The 15,114-nt window shown below is 44.3% G+C and overlaps 1 long non-coding RNA gene across 2 annotated transcripts; it reads left to right on the top strand.

Annotated features, from left to right (window-relative positions):
• The first annotated feature begins 7,179 nt into the window (after window positions 1-7,179).
• LOC129862550 (uncharacterized) lies at window positions 7,180-15,090 on the top strand. 2 transcript variants are annotated; one of them, XR_008760782.1, is made up of 3 exons: window positions 7,180-7,375; window positions 7,698-7,793; window positions 15,058-15,090. It is a non-coding gene; the product is annotated as an uncharacterized LOC129862550 (long non-coding RNA). The 2 variants fall into 2 exon arrangements; XR_008760781.1 differs by lacking the exon at window positions 15,058-15,090 and adding an exon at window positions 12,768-13,925 and having other exon boundaries at window positions 7,181-7,375.
• The last annotated feature ends 24 nt before the right edge of the window (window positions 15,091-15,114 follow it).

Here is a 15,114-nt window from a genome sequence, read left to right as displayed (position 1 = left end):
TGCGCAGATAATGCTTTTATCCGGGATACCACAGTTTCCCTGGGGGTTTGAGCCGACACGTGATGCATTATCAAGTCACTGCAAGTGCTCTGTTGTTAGAACTTCGTTCCCTCCATCAGGGAACAGTAGTTACATTGATAACTGTACGTTTTTCGGGATAAAAAGAAAACAGGATTCTAGAGGAAAACCTGCTTCAGTCTGTTTTACAATAGACAATGGGAGAAGAATTCACCAGGACAACAACCTACAACTAAAGGCCAAATCTATAGTGGAGTTGCTTAACAAGAAGACAGTGAATGCTCCTGAGTGGCCAAGTTACAGTTTTTTCTTAAATCTGCTTGAAAATCTATGGCAAGACTTGATCATTGCTGTCTAGCCATGATCTCTGACAACTTGACAGAGCTTGAAGGATTTTGAGAAGAATAATGGGAATAATGGGAAAATATTGCACAATCCAGGGGTGCAAAGCTCTTAAAGAGTAACCCAAGAAGACTCACAGCTGTAATAGCTGCCAAAGGTGTATTGACATTGACTCAGGGGGTTGAATACTAATATAATCAAGGTATAGTAGTGTTTTATTTTTCATATTTTTATTTGTTCAAAATACAAATTTTCTTCCTTTGATAGAGCATTTTGTGTAGATCAATGACAGAAAATCACAATTAAATTAATTTAAATCCCACTTTGTAACGCAACAAAATAGGAAAAAATCCAAGGGGGTGAATACTTATATTTTCATCTCTTTGCACGGCATTCAATTTGAGCCCTCCTCAAATTGCTTTGGAATTGAATTACAAAATCCTTGAAGTTACGGTTTTATGGCATGACATTGCACCGCCGGCAAAATAACATTTGATTGATTCGTTTTTTTATCCTCACAGGAGTGAATTGGAAAAGCTGCTTTAATTCCAATGCATCCTAATTTGAGGGCTTTAGTCTGCTTAACTTAATTAAAGACAGAAGTAATCATATAAAACCAATTTCAAAAGCACATGGTAAAAAAAAAGAGTAATTTATATTCCAAGTAGATATTATCGACTGCAGATATGATGAATGAATCATCTCTTATTCAAGGGTTGATCATCTGGCAATGGAAACAACGTAATATCAATTTCACTGTTGATCCATATTGTAACAACCCTGACCTTGGAGAAACATATTACCACTGCCAAGCAAGTGGTACAAAAGATATACATAGAAACAGGATGGTACAATTTTTATTGGTCACATACACGTGTTTAGCAGATTTTATTGTGGGTGTAGCGAGATGCTTTTGTTTCTAGCTCTAACAGTGCAGTAATATCTATCAGTAATATCTAACAATACACACAAATCTAAAGTAAGGGAATGGAATTAAGAATATATAAATATTTGGGAGAGCAATGTCAGAGCGGCATAGACTAAGATACAGTAGAAAGGATAGAATACAGTATATACATACAGTTGAAGTCGGAAGTGTACATACACTTAGGTTGGAATCATTAAAACTCGTTTTTCAACCACTCCACAAATTTCTTGTTAACAAACTATAGTTTTCGTAAGTCGGTTAGGACATCAACTTTGTGCATGACACAAGTAATTTTTCCAACAATTGTTTACAGACAGATTATTTCACTTATAATTCACAGTATCACAATTCCAGTGGGTCAGAAGTTTACATACACTAAGATGACTGTGCCTTTAAACAGCTTGGAAAATTCCAGAAAATGATGTCATGGCTTTAGAAGCTTCTGATAGGCTAATTGACATCATTCGAGTCAATTGGAGGTGTACCTGTGGATGTATTTCAAGGCCTACCTTCAAACTCAATGCCTCTTTGCTTGACATCATGGGAAAACAAAATCAACCAAGACCCCAGAAACAAAATTGTAGACCTCCACAAGTCTGATTCATCCTTGGGAGCAATTTCCAAACGCCTGAAGGTACCATGTTCATCTGTACAAACAATAGTACGCAAGTATAAACACCATGGGACCACGCAGCCGTCATACCGCTCAGGAAGGAGACGCATTCTGTCTCCTAGAGATGAACGTACTTTGGTGCGAAAAGTGCAAATCAATCCCAGAACAACAGCAAAGGACCTTGTGAAGATTCTGGAGTACACAGGTGCAAAAGTATCTATATCCACAGTAAAACGAGTCCTATGTCGACATAACCTGAAAGGCCGCTCAGCAAGGAAGAAGCCACTGCTCCAAAACCGCCATAAAAAAGCCAGACTACGGTTTGCAACTGCACATGGGGACAAAGATCGTACTTTTTGGAGAAATGTCCACTGGTCTGATGAAACAAAAATAGAATTGTTTGGGCATAATGACCCTCGTTAGGTTTGGAGGAAAAAGGGGGAGGCTTGCAAGCCGAAGAACACCATCCCAACCGTGAAGCACGGGGGTGACAGCATCATGTTGTGGGGGTGCTTTGCTGCAGGAGGGACTGGTGCACTTCACAAAATAGATGGCATCATGAGGGAAGGAAAATTATGTGGATATATTGAAGCAACATTTCAAGACATTAGTCAGGAAGTTAAAGGTTGGTTGCAAATGGGTCTTCCAAATGTACAATGACCCCTAGCATACTTCCAAAGTTGTGGCAAAATGGCTTAAGGACAACAAAGTCAATGTATTGGAGTGGCCATTACAAAGCCCTGACATCAACCCTATAGAACATTTGTGGGCAGAACTGAAAAAGCGTGTGCGAGCAAGGAGACCTACGAACCTGACTCAGTTACACCAGCTCTGTCAGGAGGAATGGGCCAAACTTCACCCAACTTATTGTAGGAAGCTTGTGGGAGGCTACCTAAAACACTTGACCCAAGTTAAACAATTTAAAGGCAATGCTGCCAAATACTAATTGAGTGTATGTAAACTTCTGATCCACTGGGAATGTGATGAAAGAAATAAAAGCTGAAATAAATCACTCTCTACTATTATTTTGACATTTTACATTCTTAAAATGAAGTGGTGATCCTAACTGACCTAAAACAGGGAATTTTTACTCGGATTAGATGTCAGGAATTGTGAAAAACTGAGTTTGAATGTAGTTGGCTAAGGTGTATGTAAACTTCCAACTTCAAGTGTATGAGATGAGCAATGCAAAATATGTAAACATTATTAAAATGACTAGTGTCCCATTAAAGTGGCCAGTGATTCCAAGTCTATGTATATAGGGCAGCAGCCTGTCTCTGCTAGTGATGGCTACTAAACAGTATTTAACAGTCTAAAGGCCTTGAGATAGAAGCTGTTTTTCAGTCTTTCGGTCCCAGCTTTGATGCACCTGTACTGACCTCGCCTTCTGGATGATAGCGGGGTGAACAGGCAGTGGCTCGGGTGGTTGTTGTCCTTGATTATCTTTTTGGCCTTCCTGTGACATCGCGGGATGTATGTGTCCTGGAGTACAGGTAGTTTGCCTTCGGTGATGCGTTGGGCAGACCAGACCACCCTCTGGAGAGCCCTGCGGTTGTGGGTGGTGCAGTTGCTGTACCAAGCGGTGATACAGCCTGACAGGATGATCTCAACTGTGCATCTGTAAAAGTTTATGAGGGTTTTAGGTGCCAAGCTAACTTTTTTCAGCCTCCTGAGGTTGATTAGGCGCTGTTGCACCTTCTTGACAACACTTTCTGTGTGGGTGGACCATTTTAGTTTGCCAGTGATGTGTACACTGAGGAACTTGAAGCTTTCCACCATCTCCACAGCGGGCCCATCGATGTGGATAGGGGAGTGCTCCCTCTGCTGTTTCCTGAAGTGCACGATCAGCTCCTTTGTTTTGTTGACGTTGGGTGAGATGTTATTTTCATGCCACCACACTCCCAGGGCCCTCACCTCCTCCCTGCAGGCTGTCTCGTCATTGTTGGTAATCAGGCCTACTACTGTTGTGTCATCTGCAAACTTGATGATTGAGTTGGAGGCGTGCATGGCCATGCAGTCATGGGCGAACAGGGAGAACAGGACGAGCTGAGCACACATCCTTGTGGGGGACGAGTGTTGAGTATCAGCAAAGCGGAGGTGTTTTTTCCTACCTTCATCACCTGGGAGGCCCGTCAGGAAGTCCAGGACCCAGTTGGACAGGGAAGGTTCAGACCCAGGGCCTCAAGCTTAGTGATGAGCTTATTAGTCACAGTGGGTACAACGTGGGTACAACGTCTCCTATACACTGACAGATAAACTCAGCAAAAAAAAGAAACGTCCTCGCAATGTCAACTGCGTTTATTTTCAGCAAACTTAACATGTGTAAATATTTATATGAACATATAACTGAGACATAAACTGAACAAGTTCCACAGACATGTCACTAACAGAAATGGAATGTGTCCCTGAACAAAGGGGGGTTCAAATCAAAAGTAACAGTCAGTATCTGGTGTGGTCACCAGCTGCATTAACTACCGCAGTGCATCTCCTCCTCATGGACTGCACAAGATTTGCCAGTTCTTGCTGTGAGAGGTTAACCCACTCTTCCACCAAGGCACCTGCAAGTTCCCGGACATTTCTGGGAGGAATGGCCCTAGCCCTCACCCTCCGATCCAACAGGTCCCAGGCGCGCTCAATGGGATTGAGATCTGGGCTCTTCGCTGGCCATGGCACAACACTGACATTCCTGTCTTGCAGGAAATCACTCACAGAACAAGCAGTATGGCTGGTGGCATTGTCATGCTGTAGGGTCATGTCAGGATGAGCCTGCAGGAAGGGTACCACATGAGGGAGGAGGATGTCTTTCCTGTAACGCACAGCGTTGAGATTGCCTGCAATGACACAATCTCAGTCCGATGATGCTGTGACACACCGCCCCAGACCATGACGGACCCTCAACCTCCAAATCGATCCCACTCCATAGTACAGGCCTCGGTGTAACGCTTATTCCTTCGACAATAAATGCGAATCCGACCATCACCCCTGGTGAGACAAAACCGCAACTCGTCAGTGAAGAGCACTTTTTTCCAATCCTGTCTGGTCCAGTGACGGTGGGTTTGTGCCCATAGGCGACGTTGTTGCCGGTGATGTCTGGTGAGGACCTGCCTTACAACAGGCCTACAAGCCCTCAGTCCAGCCTCTCTCAGCCTATTGCGGACAGTCTGAGCACTGATGGAGGGATTATGCGTTCCTGGTGTAACTCAGGCAGTTGTTGTTGCCATCCTGTACCTGTCCCGCAGGTGTGATGTTCGGATGTACCGATCAGTTGTCAAACCTGTCTCCCTGTAGCGCTGTCTTAGGCGTCTCACAGTACGGACATTGCAATTTATTGCCCTGGCCACATCTGCAGTCCTCATGCCTCCTTGTAGCATGCCTAAGGCACGTTCACGCAGATGAGCAGGGACACTGGGCATCTTTCTTTTGGTGTTTTTCAGAGTCAGTAGAAAGGCCTCTTTAGTGTCCTAAGTTTTCATAACTGTGACCTTAATTGCCTACCGTCTGTAAGCTGTTAGTGTCATAACGACCGTTCCACAGATGCATGTTCATTAATTGTTTATGGTTAATTGAACAAGCATGGGAAACAGTGTTTAAACCCTTTTTTATCCCCTTTTCTCCCCAATTTTCGTGGTATCCAATCGCTAGTAATTACTATCTTGTCTCATCGCTACAACTCCCCTACGGGCTCGGGAGAGACGAAGGTCGAAAGCCATGCGTCCTCCGAGGCACAACCCAACCAAGCCGCACTGCTTCTTTAACACAGCGAGCCTCCAACCCGGAAGCCAGCCGCACCAATGTGTCGGAGGAAACACCGTGCACCTGGCCCCCTTGGCTAGCGCGCACTGCGCCCAGCCCGCCACAGAAGTCGCTGGAGCGCGATGAGAAAAGGAAATCCCTACCGGCCAAACCCTCCTTAACCCGGACGACGCTAGCCCAATTGTGCGTCGCCCCACGGACCTCCCGGTCGCGGCCGGCTGCGACAGAGCCTGGGGGCGAACCCAGAGACTCTGGTGGCGCAGTTAGCACTGCGATGCAGTGCCCTAGACCACTGCGCCACCCGGGAGGCGATTAAACCCTTTACAATGAAGATCTGTGAATTTTACGAATTATCTTTGAAAGACAAGGTCCTGAAAAAGGGACGTGTCTTTTTTTGCTGAGTTTAGATAGATTGATGTATTACATTACCAAAAGTATGTGGACACCTGCTCCTCTCATTCCAAAATCATGGGCATTAATATGGAGTTGATACCCCCTTTGCTGCCACAACAGCCTCCACTCTTCTGGGAAGACTTTCTAATAGATGTTGGAAAATTGGTGCGGGGACTTGCTTCCATTCAGCCGCAAGAGCATTAGTAAGGTCGGGCACTGATGTTGGGCGATTAGGCTGGCACGCAGTCTGCGTTCTAATTCATCCCAAAGGGGTTCGATGGGGTTGAAGTCAGGGCTCTGTGCAGGCCGGTCAAGTTCTTCCACACCGAACTGTTTCCACAAAGTTGGAAGCACAGAATCGTTTAGAATGTCAAGGGGCCTAGCCCGAACCATGAAAAACAGCCCCAGACCATTATTCCTCATCCACCAAACTTTACAGTTGGCACTATGCATTCGGGCAGGTAGCGGTCTCCTGGCATCCACCAAACCCAGATTCGTCCGTTGGAATGTCAGATTGTGAAGCGTGATTCATCACTCCAGATAACGAGTTTCCCCTGCTCCAGAGTAAAATGGCGGCGAGCTTTACACCATTCCAGCCGACACTTGCATTGCGCATGGTGATCTTAGGCTTGTGTGCGGCTGCACACAATGATGAACAGTTCTTGTGCTGACCGTTGCTTCCAGAGGCAGTTTGGAATTCGGAGTGTTGCAACCGAGGACAGGCGATTTCAACTTACAGTTGACCGGGGAAGCTCAAGCAGGGCATAAATTTGACGAACGGACTTGTTGGAAAGGTGGCATCCTATGACGGTGCTATGTTGAAAATCACTGAGCACTTCAGTATGGCCATTCTACTGCCAATGTTAGACTATGGAGATTGCATGGCTGTGTTCTCGATTTATACACCTGTCAGCAACGGGTGTGGCTGAAATAGCAGAATCCACTAATTTGAAGGGGTGTCCACATACTTTTGTATATATTAATGGTGTGATTGGTATGATGATTTCCTCCTTTTTTTGATGGGACTGCAGTTCAATCGGGTGCATATAGTATAGAATAGATAGATATATCTAGGATCAGCTTGCCCTCCGCACGATTCCATTGGTGCATTTTTAGTTGCTAACCCCGCCCACTTGTCATGTCACATGATCTTGTGACCTGCGCTAGCCTAGCTTTACTTTGCGGTTCAGTGTTTGCAAACAAACATTAGCCCGTTTGGTAAAATACATAGCACAATTTTGTTATTTTCCCACAGGTTCTTTAGCGATTAGTCCCACCTGGCTAAGGTGCAATGTCGTCGTGTGGACAAGGCGCAACCCAAACGAAGGGTAAGTGTCTAGCAAGCTACCATTAGTTGGCTAGTGAGCTGGCTAACTGTTATTAGCTAGTTAGCTAACATTAGCCTCATTCAGTTAAATTCTAGTTATCCTAACTAGCTAGATAATAAACTAGCTATGACTATAGTCATCTTTGTAGCTACCCTAACTAACACTAGCTAGCTATTAACCGGATAGCTAGCTATTGTGTAAGCAAATTGTGAGTGTGTAACGTTAACTAACTCAAATTTCAAGGAATGGCTAGGCGTAGAGCTGACATTAGCTAGCTAGTTATGATGCTAATAGCTGGCTAACTGTAAATCTCCTTCTTTAGTAGTTAAACCTCTTCGACCATTTCGAAGACCAGCACCATACCCCGTGAGAGAAGACTGGATGAACGACCACAAGGACTCTGAGCGGTAGTTAACTTGTAAGCTGTAACTTAATGTTATCAAAATTGTTAGTTATCAATATAGCTAACGTTAGCTAAACAGTCTGCCAACATCCCGTGGTTGACTGTTAATAAATGTTAATGGCAGGTTAGGGGGATGATGGTGAGGTGACGCACCGAAACATGTGAAAGGTTGCATTAATCAAATCTGGTATCAGGATAAAATGTGATTCAAAGTCACCAAATATACTTTAAGTATTTTTATTTAACATAAGCTCAGCATGGTAAATGCAATTTTCGTATATACGGGTTCACTGTATCACCAAGCAGGGAACTGACTGAAATAGTACAGACATCTTCTTTTATACTGTGTCAGGGGAAGTTCCAACTTTAGAGTTGGCCTGTCACAGTAGAGGCTTAGCGTGGTTTAAACTTGCTAGCCTATCGGTGGTGCCCAGACACAGCACTCAGGATTCAAATGTCCGGAATGGTGTTTGTGAAGATTGAGCTGATTTGTTGGTTTCTACACATTCCTCAGTTCCTGTTTTCTTGTTATTCAGCATTTTTCCAAATTGTCTCAACCTTGTGGTTTGCACAGTCGACACCCTAGATTAACAACAGCTTTTCTCAGTCACGCTATGTTTTGTGATTAACATGTCCTTTTTCTATAAGGCATATATTTATGTTAAAAGAGAACAAAACCATCCTTCACAAACATGAATGCAAAGGTTTTGTATTATTACACCATAATCGGCTAATGACAGATACAGTACTTGGGGTGTTATGCTGTCCACTCCATTTTAAGAAGAAAGTAGGCACACCTGTGTGTAGGAAGGGGTGAAAAACTCCAGGCCTAGTAAGGTTTTTGTTTACAAGTGAGCTACTGTAACATTTTTACTTTGAGAACAGAGCTTGACATGTTAGCGTATCACTGATACAGAAGGCAGGCCTATACTACACAACGCAGATATAAATGCAACATGTAAAGTGTGCTGAAAAAAAGCTTATTTCTCTCAATTTTGCACACATTTGTTTACATCCCTATTGGTGAGCATTTTTTCTTTGCCAAGATAATCCATTCACCTGACAGTTGTGGCATATCAAGAAGCTGATTAAACAGCATGATCATTACACAGATCCACTTTGTGTTGGGGACAAAAGGCCACTCAAAAATGTGCACTTTTGTCACACAAAACAATGCCACAGATTTATCTTGTTTTGAGGGAGTGTGCAATTTGTATGCTGATTGCAGGAATGTCCGCCAGAGCTTTTGCCAGATAATTGAATGTTAATTTCTCTACCATAAGCTGCCTGCAACGTAATTTTAGAGAAATTGGCAGTACGTCCAACCGGGCTCACAACCGCAGACCATGTGTATCCACGCCAGCCCAGGACCTCCACATCCATCTTCACCTGCGGGATCGTCTGAGACCAGCCACCTGAAAAGCTGATGAAACTGGGTTTGCACAACCGAAGAAGTTCAGCACAAACTGCCAGAAGGAAGCTCATCTGCGTGCTTGTCATCTTCACCAGGGTATTGACCTGACTAAAGTTTGGTGTCGTAACCGACTTCAGTGAGCAAATGCTCTCCTTTGATGAATGCTGGAGAAGTGTGCTCTTCGTGTTTGAATCCCGGTTTCAACTGTACCGGGCAGATGGCAGACAGCATTGTATGGTGTCGTGTATGGTGTCGTAGGGAGGGGCAGTTCCTCTTGCTGCTCCTTAGGCAAGCACCATGGTCTTGTAGTGGTTGCGAGTTTCGACTGGAAACCAGTGGAGTGTGCGGAGGAGCGATTGACACAACATAATTTAGGAAGGTTGAACACAAGGATTGCTGCAGTGTTCTGGATAAGTTTCAGGGTTTTGATGGCACTAGCGGGTGAGTTGCAGTAGTCCAGATGGGAGATGACAAAGGCCTGGATTAGGACCTGCGCCGCTTCCTGTGTGAGGTGGTGTCGTACGAGGAGCTGGCGCGAGTCACTGCTTTGATATTTGCAGAGAGCGACAGGGTGTTGTCCAGGGTCACGCCAAGGTTATTTGCACTCTGGGAGGGGGCCACTGGAGTTGCCAACTGTGATGGAGAGGTCTTGTTGCGGGCAGGCCTTCGCCGGGAGGAAGAGCAGCTCCGTTTTGTTGAGCTTAAGGTGGTGGGCTGACGTCCAAGCTAAGATATCTGCCAGGCACGCAGATGCGTTTCAACACCTGGTTGTCAGGGGGGGAGAAATGTTTTTAGTGTCATCCACATAGCAATGATAGAAGAGGCCGTGTGAGGATTTGACAGCCGAGTAGGGTTAGGGTCAAGAAGATGGTTCTGAGAGGGATAGCGAGGGACTGCTCTTTGTGAAGGGATACTGGTCTGTTTGATGTCATAGGGGTCGATGTTGGTTTCTTGAGGAGCAGAGGGGCTCTGGACATTTTGAAGTAAGAAGGGGTGCAGCCAGTGGTCAGGGATGAGAAATGGAAGACTGTCTCCAGAGATGATCGTGATGAGGAGTTGGGGTCGATCGGGCAGGTTGTCGGGTGGCTGGACCACACTAGTCTCAGGATTTCATCTGGATAGAGAGGGAAGAAAGAGGTCAATGTGTGTTGTAGTTTTGTGGGAGTGGGACCAGTGGACTCTAGGCTGAGTGAATGAGGAGCAGATGTCGTCAACCTTTTGTTTTTCAAAGTGGTTGACCAAGTCATCCTCAGAGGTTCGGGGTGGAGGATTGAGGGAGGAAGGTGGGAGTTTCCTGGGGTTCGACGCAGAAGCTTGTGATAGAAAGTGGCTTTAGCAAAGTATACAGAAGAGAATGTAGAGAGGAGGGATTGAAAGCATGATAGGTCCTCTGGAAGTTTAGTTTTCCTTAATTTTTGCTCTGCTGTCCGCAGCCCGTTTCTGTAAGCTTGCAGTGAGTCACTCACCCACTGGGCACACACTGGTTGATCAACGTTGGTTCCACGTCGTTATTAATAACATTTTTGGAGCTTAGGGCACCAGGTATTCCCAGACGGTCTCCCATCCCAGTACTAACCAGGACCGACTCTGAACAGGTGTGTTCAGGGTGGTATGGCCACCAGCTTATTTTTTTAACTTAGTTTTCTCCCCGAATTAGGTCCCTTGGCTCATCTCTGCGGCGACTCAATGGGCTCGAAGGTTGTGTCATGCGTCCTCTGAAACATGACCTGCCTGGCCGCCTACTTATCACATTGCTCGCTTAACCCGGATGTCAGCCGTACCAATGTGTCTGAGGAAACACTGTTCGACTGATGACCGTTATAAGCTTGCAGGCGCCCGGCCCTGCCACAAGGAGTCTCTAGGGCACAATGAGCTCAGGAATGCCCCACCGGCCAAACCCTCCCCTACCCCGGACGGCACTGGGACAATTGTGTGCCCTCCTATGGGGCTCCCAGTCACGGCCAGTTGTGACACAGCCTGTGATCGAACCCCACTTCATTGCAGTGCTTTTGACCTCTGCGCCATCCAGGACCTTTGTCATTGAAATTACTTGATTCAATGTTGAATTGCTGTCTGTGCCCAGTGGGCAGCCCCACAAAGGGGAGGGGACAGTGAGTCATAGGATGCAGAGTAGAAGGGGGGGGGGGGGGGGGGGGGGGGGCAATGATTGAGATGGTACATGACCATCACTTCATGCAGGAATGTGTTACTCTTTCAGTTATGAGGAGTTAGACCAACAGCATGACTACTCCGGTAACAACGTGGACTATGAATGATGTCAACAAAATGGAAAGCTCACATTTCTCTTATGTGGTCTATCAACGAAACGTGTTTATTTGCCAAGAACGGGAAGATCCTTTAAGTCTCTGTGGCGCTTATACACTCAAACCAATCTGCATTTTCAAATAGAAGTTCTGGTAACCTAGGTTCTGGTAACCTAGGTTAACCCGTTAGGTTTTAATTTTCTACAGTAAGTAGCCTGCTTTAGCACTGCTTGGTAGCTACTTACACGTGTAAATAGTAGTAACAGGACAGAATTTGCTGTCATTCTTAAATGCAAACATATAATCATTTCCATGCTGAAAAGTTTGACACTCACAAATATAAGAATGTTAGTTGAATATAGCCTACCAAAAAATGCCCAGCCTTAACACTATCTACTGATATTTATTATTTTCTTCAGTGTGCTATGAAGTTGTATGTTCTCTCAATGTTAAATACTGTAAACCCGAATGTCCTATTCAATGACATCCTTACATTGTTAACTCACACTCATCTTGGTCCTTGTGGACAAAGCTTTATGCATACTGTATTTTGAAATTGTCACCCCAGGCCAAAAAGCATTGCTGAGCAGGAAAGACCTACATACTGAGAAATTCAATATGTGCAATGTTAATCAACAATAGTCTGTGTTAATGAAGCAGAGGTTTAAGTTTTATTAGTCGTATGTATGGGGTACACATGGTGTACACTGTCCAATGAAATGCTTACGTACAGGTTCCTTCTGAACAATGCAACAACAATAAGAAAAGATAAGAATACGATCATAAAGTAAATTGCTCAGTAAAATAGATTAAACATTCATCACAGGTGTTGCTATGATATGTGCTTGTTGTGGGCTTCAAGAGACCTCATTGTCCCACCCTCCTCAACATATTCTATTTTACTCACAGTAGACAAGTGGTTTGCATGACAATTGTAACTGGTCAGTATATACTGTTTGTGCTCTTTCAACACTGTCGTAAGATGTTTAAGAACAGACAAACGATAAGCATATTTACAATCAATGCACAGCAGCAAGTAACAAACTCACAGCTTTATTGAATCAACCTATCACATCCATTTTTACAATATTAGGCCTATGGCTATATCAAGCTATCCTGATCTTCACTGGTCACTTAACTACAACTTGATGAGAGTTACGATTCAGTTTAGGTGTGAAAAGTTGAGTTGTCTTCGTGTGGTTGTTGACGCCAGGCCTGGACATGCTGCTGCTCCTCTCACACGTCATGTCTGTGTACCCCTCTGTCTGTGTGCAGAAGTCAATAACCAGCTTTCTTCTCTTCTTTCAAAAGGATTACCCCAAATCGATAGGTCACTGTTTGCAGGACCGCGGCCTCTCAGTGGAAATGATTTACCTGCAGGCGGAGTCGGGCCTGACCCGGGCCCTACAAGATCTCCGCTCCGACGGTTCCCCCTTATGTATTCTCGTCCAACAGACCAATGTAGCTCTGTCCTCGTGCACAGTAATCGTATTTTCAGAATCCCTCAAAAGGAAGTCCCCACAGTCACCTGCCCCCTTTAAACAAAGCAATTACAATGCATCTCTAAAAGAACAATAATACCCCAAACCAAACATTCCTGATAATGATTGTAAATTGAGACAATTTGAGGGCAAAGAACATGACATGTTTCCATGGAGATTTAGTTTCATTCTGTGGTTGTCCTCAGAACTCAGTGGTTCACAGTTAAGACCGCCTCATCATCAAAGGCTCACACATTATACAATCATACATAGCTTTATTCACCAAAATATTAATTTAGGTTTGAAATAATTCACAAACGCATGCAGTAACATTAGACGGGTATAAATTGCTTGGTATAAATCCCCAGGAAATGTTAAACGAGCAAAGAGTGTGACAATGACCATTCTTAAAATGTATTTGGCTTATACTGTTATAAATAGCTTCTTAAAGGTGTACTATACAGCTTAGAAATATCTAAAATAGCTCTCGATTTACCTTTTTTAATAAAAATATTTAGTGCAGGGACGTGAAGTCCTATTAAATTGTTGAATGAGAATCATCCGTGTAAAAGGAAGATCCTGTTTTGTATACACTGAATGTGGCCAGAACATCCACTTACCAGTTGACATGTAACTTTACAGCTTCAAACAAGGTTCCAAAAAAATGATGTATTATGCCACTTTCATTTAGTGGTGCCATTTTATTTGAACATATATCATATACAGTGCATTCGGAAAAGTATTCAGACGCAACGACTTTTTCCACATTTTGTTACATTTTACAGCCTTAAGCTAAAATGGACTTAATATATATTTTTCCCCTCGATCTACACACCATACCCCATAATGACAAAGCGAAAACAGGTTTTTAGAAATGCTGTGAGACTTAAAATTGAACTCAGGTATCGTGTTTCCTTTGATCATCCTTGATGTTTCTACAACTGTCTATATAAGGTCCCACAGTTGATAGTGCATGTCAGAGCAAAAACCAAGGAATGAGGTCAACGGAATTGTCCGTAGCGCTCCGAGACAGAATTGTGTCGATGCACAGATCTGGGGATGGGTACAAAAACATTTCTGCAACATTCAAATCAAATTTTCATGTCCCGAATACAACAGGTACAATACAACAACCTTACTTATACGCCCTTAACCAACGATGCAGTTTTAAGAAAATACTTATACATTTTTTTTTTAAAGTAAGATAAGAAAAACAAATAATTGAAGGTCCCCAAGAACACAGTGGCTTCCATCATTCTTAAATGGAAGAAGTTTGGAACCACCAAGACTCTTCCTAGAGTTGGCTGCCCAGCAAGAATGATGGAGGCCACTGTGTTCTTGGGGATCTTCAATGCTGCAGAATTTTTTTGGTACGCTACCCCAGATCTGTGCCTCGACACAATCCTGTCTCGAAGCTCTACGGACAATTCCTTCGACCTCATTGCTTGGTTTTTGCTCTGACATGCACTGTCAACTGTGGGACCTTATAAAGACAGGTGTGTGCCTTTCCACCAAACCGGTCATTTTGCAGGGCTCTGGCAGTGCACCTCCTTGCACAAAGGTGGAGGTAGCGGTCCTGCTGCTGGGTTGTTGCCCTCCTACGGCCTCCTCCACGTCTCCTGATGTACTGGCCTGTCTCCTGGTAGCGCCTCCATGCTCTGGACACTACGCTGACAGACACAGCAAACCTTTTTGCCACAGCTCGCATTGATGTGCCATCCTGGATGAACTGCACTACCTGAGCCACTTGTGTGGGTTGTAGACTACGTCTCATGCTACCACTAGTGTGAAAGCACCGGCAGCATTCAAAAGTGACCAAAACATCAGCCAGGAAGCATAGGAACTGAGAAGTGGTCTGTGATCACCACCTGCAGAACCATTCCTTTTTTGGGGGTGTCTTACTAATTGCCTATAATTTCCACCTTTTGTCTATTCCATTTGCACAACAGCATGTGAAATTTATTGTCAATCAGTGTTGCTTCCTAAGTGGACAGTTTGATTTCACAGAAGTGTGATTTACTTGGAGTTACATTGTGTTGTTTAAGTGTTCCCTTTATTTTTTTGAGCAGTGTATTTATTATAATATTTTAACTTTGACCTTCAAACCCCTCTTCTTCTAGTCTCCCGCAACATGCCCAAGGAACATGCCATGGACTTTGTGTGGGCTTGGGAAGCGG

This window comes from Salvelinus fontinalis, chromosome 9, assembly GCF_029448725.1.
Source record: "Salvelinus fontinalis isolate EN_2023a chromosome 9, ASM2944872v1, whole genome shotgun sequence".
In the NCBI taxonomy this organism is placed as follows: domain Eukaryota; kingdom Metazoa; phylum Chordata; class Actinopteri; order Salmoniformes; family Salmonidae; genus Salvelinus; species Salvelinus fontinalis.
Note: the sequence above shows the minus strand (reverse complement) of the source record. Positions and strands in the feature narration are given on the sequence as shown.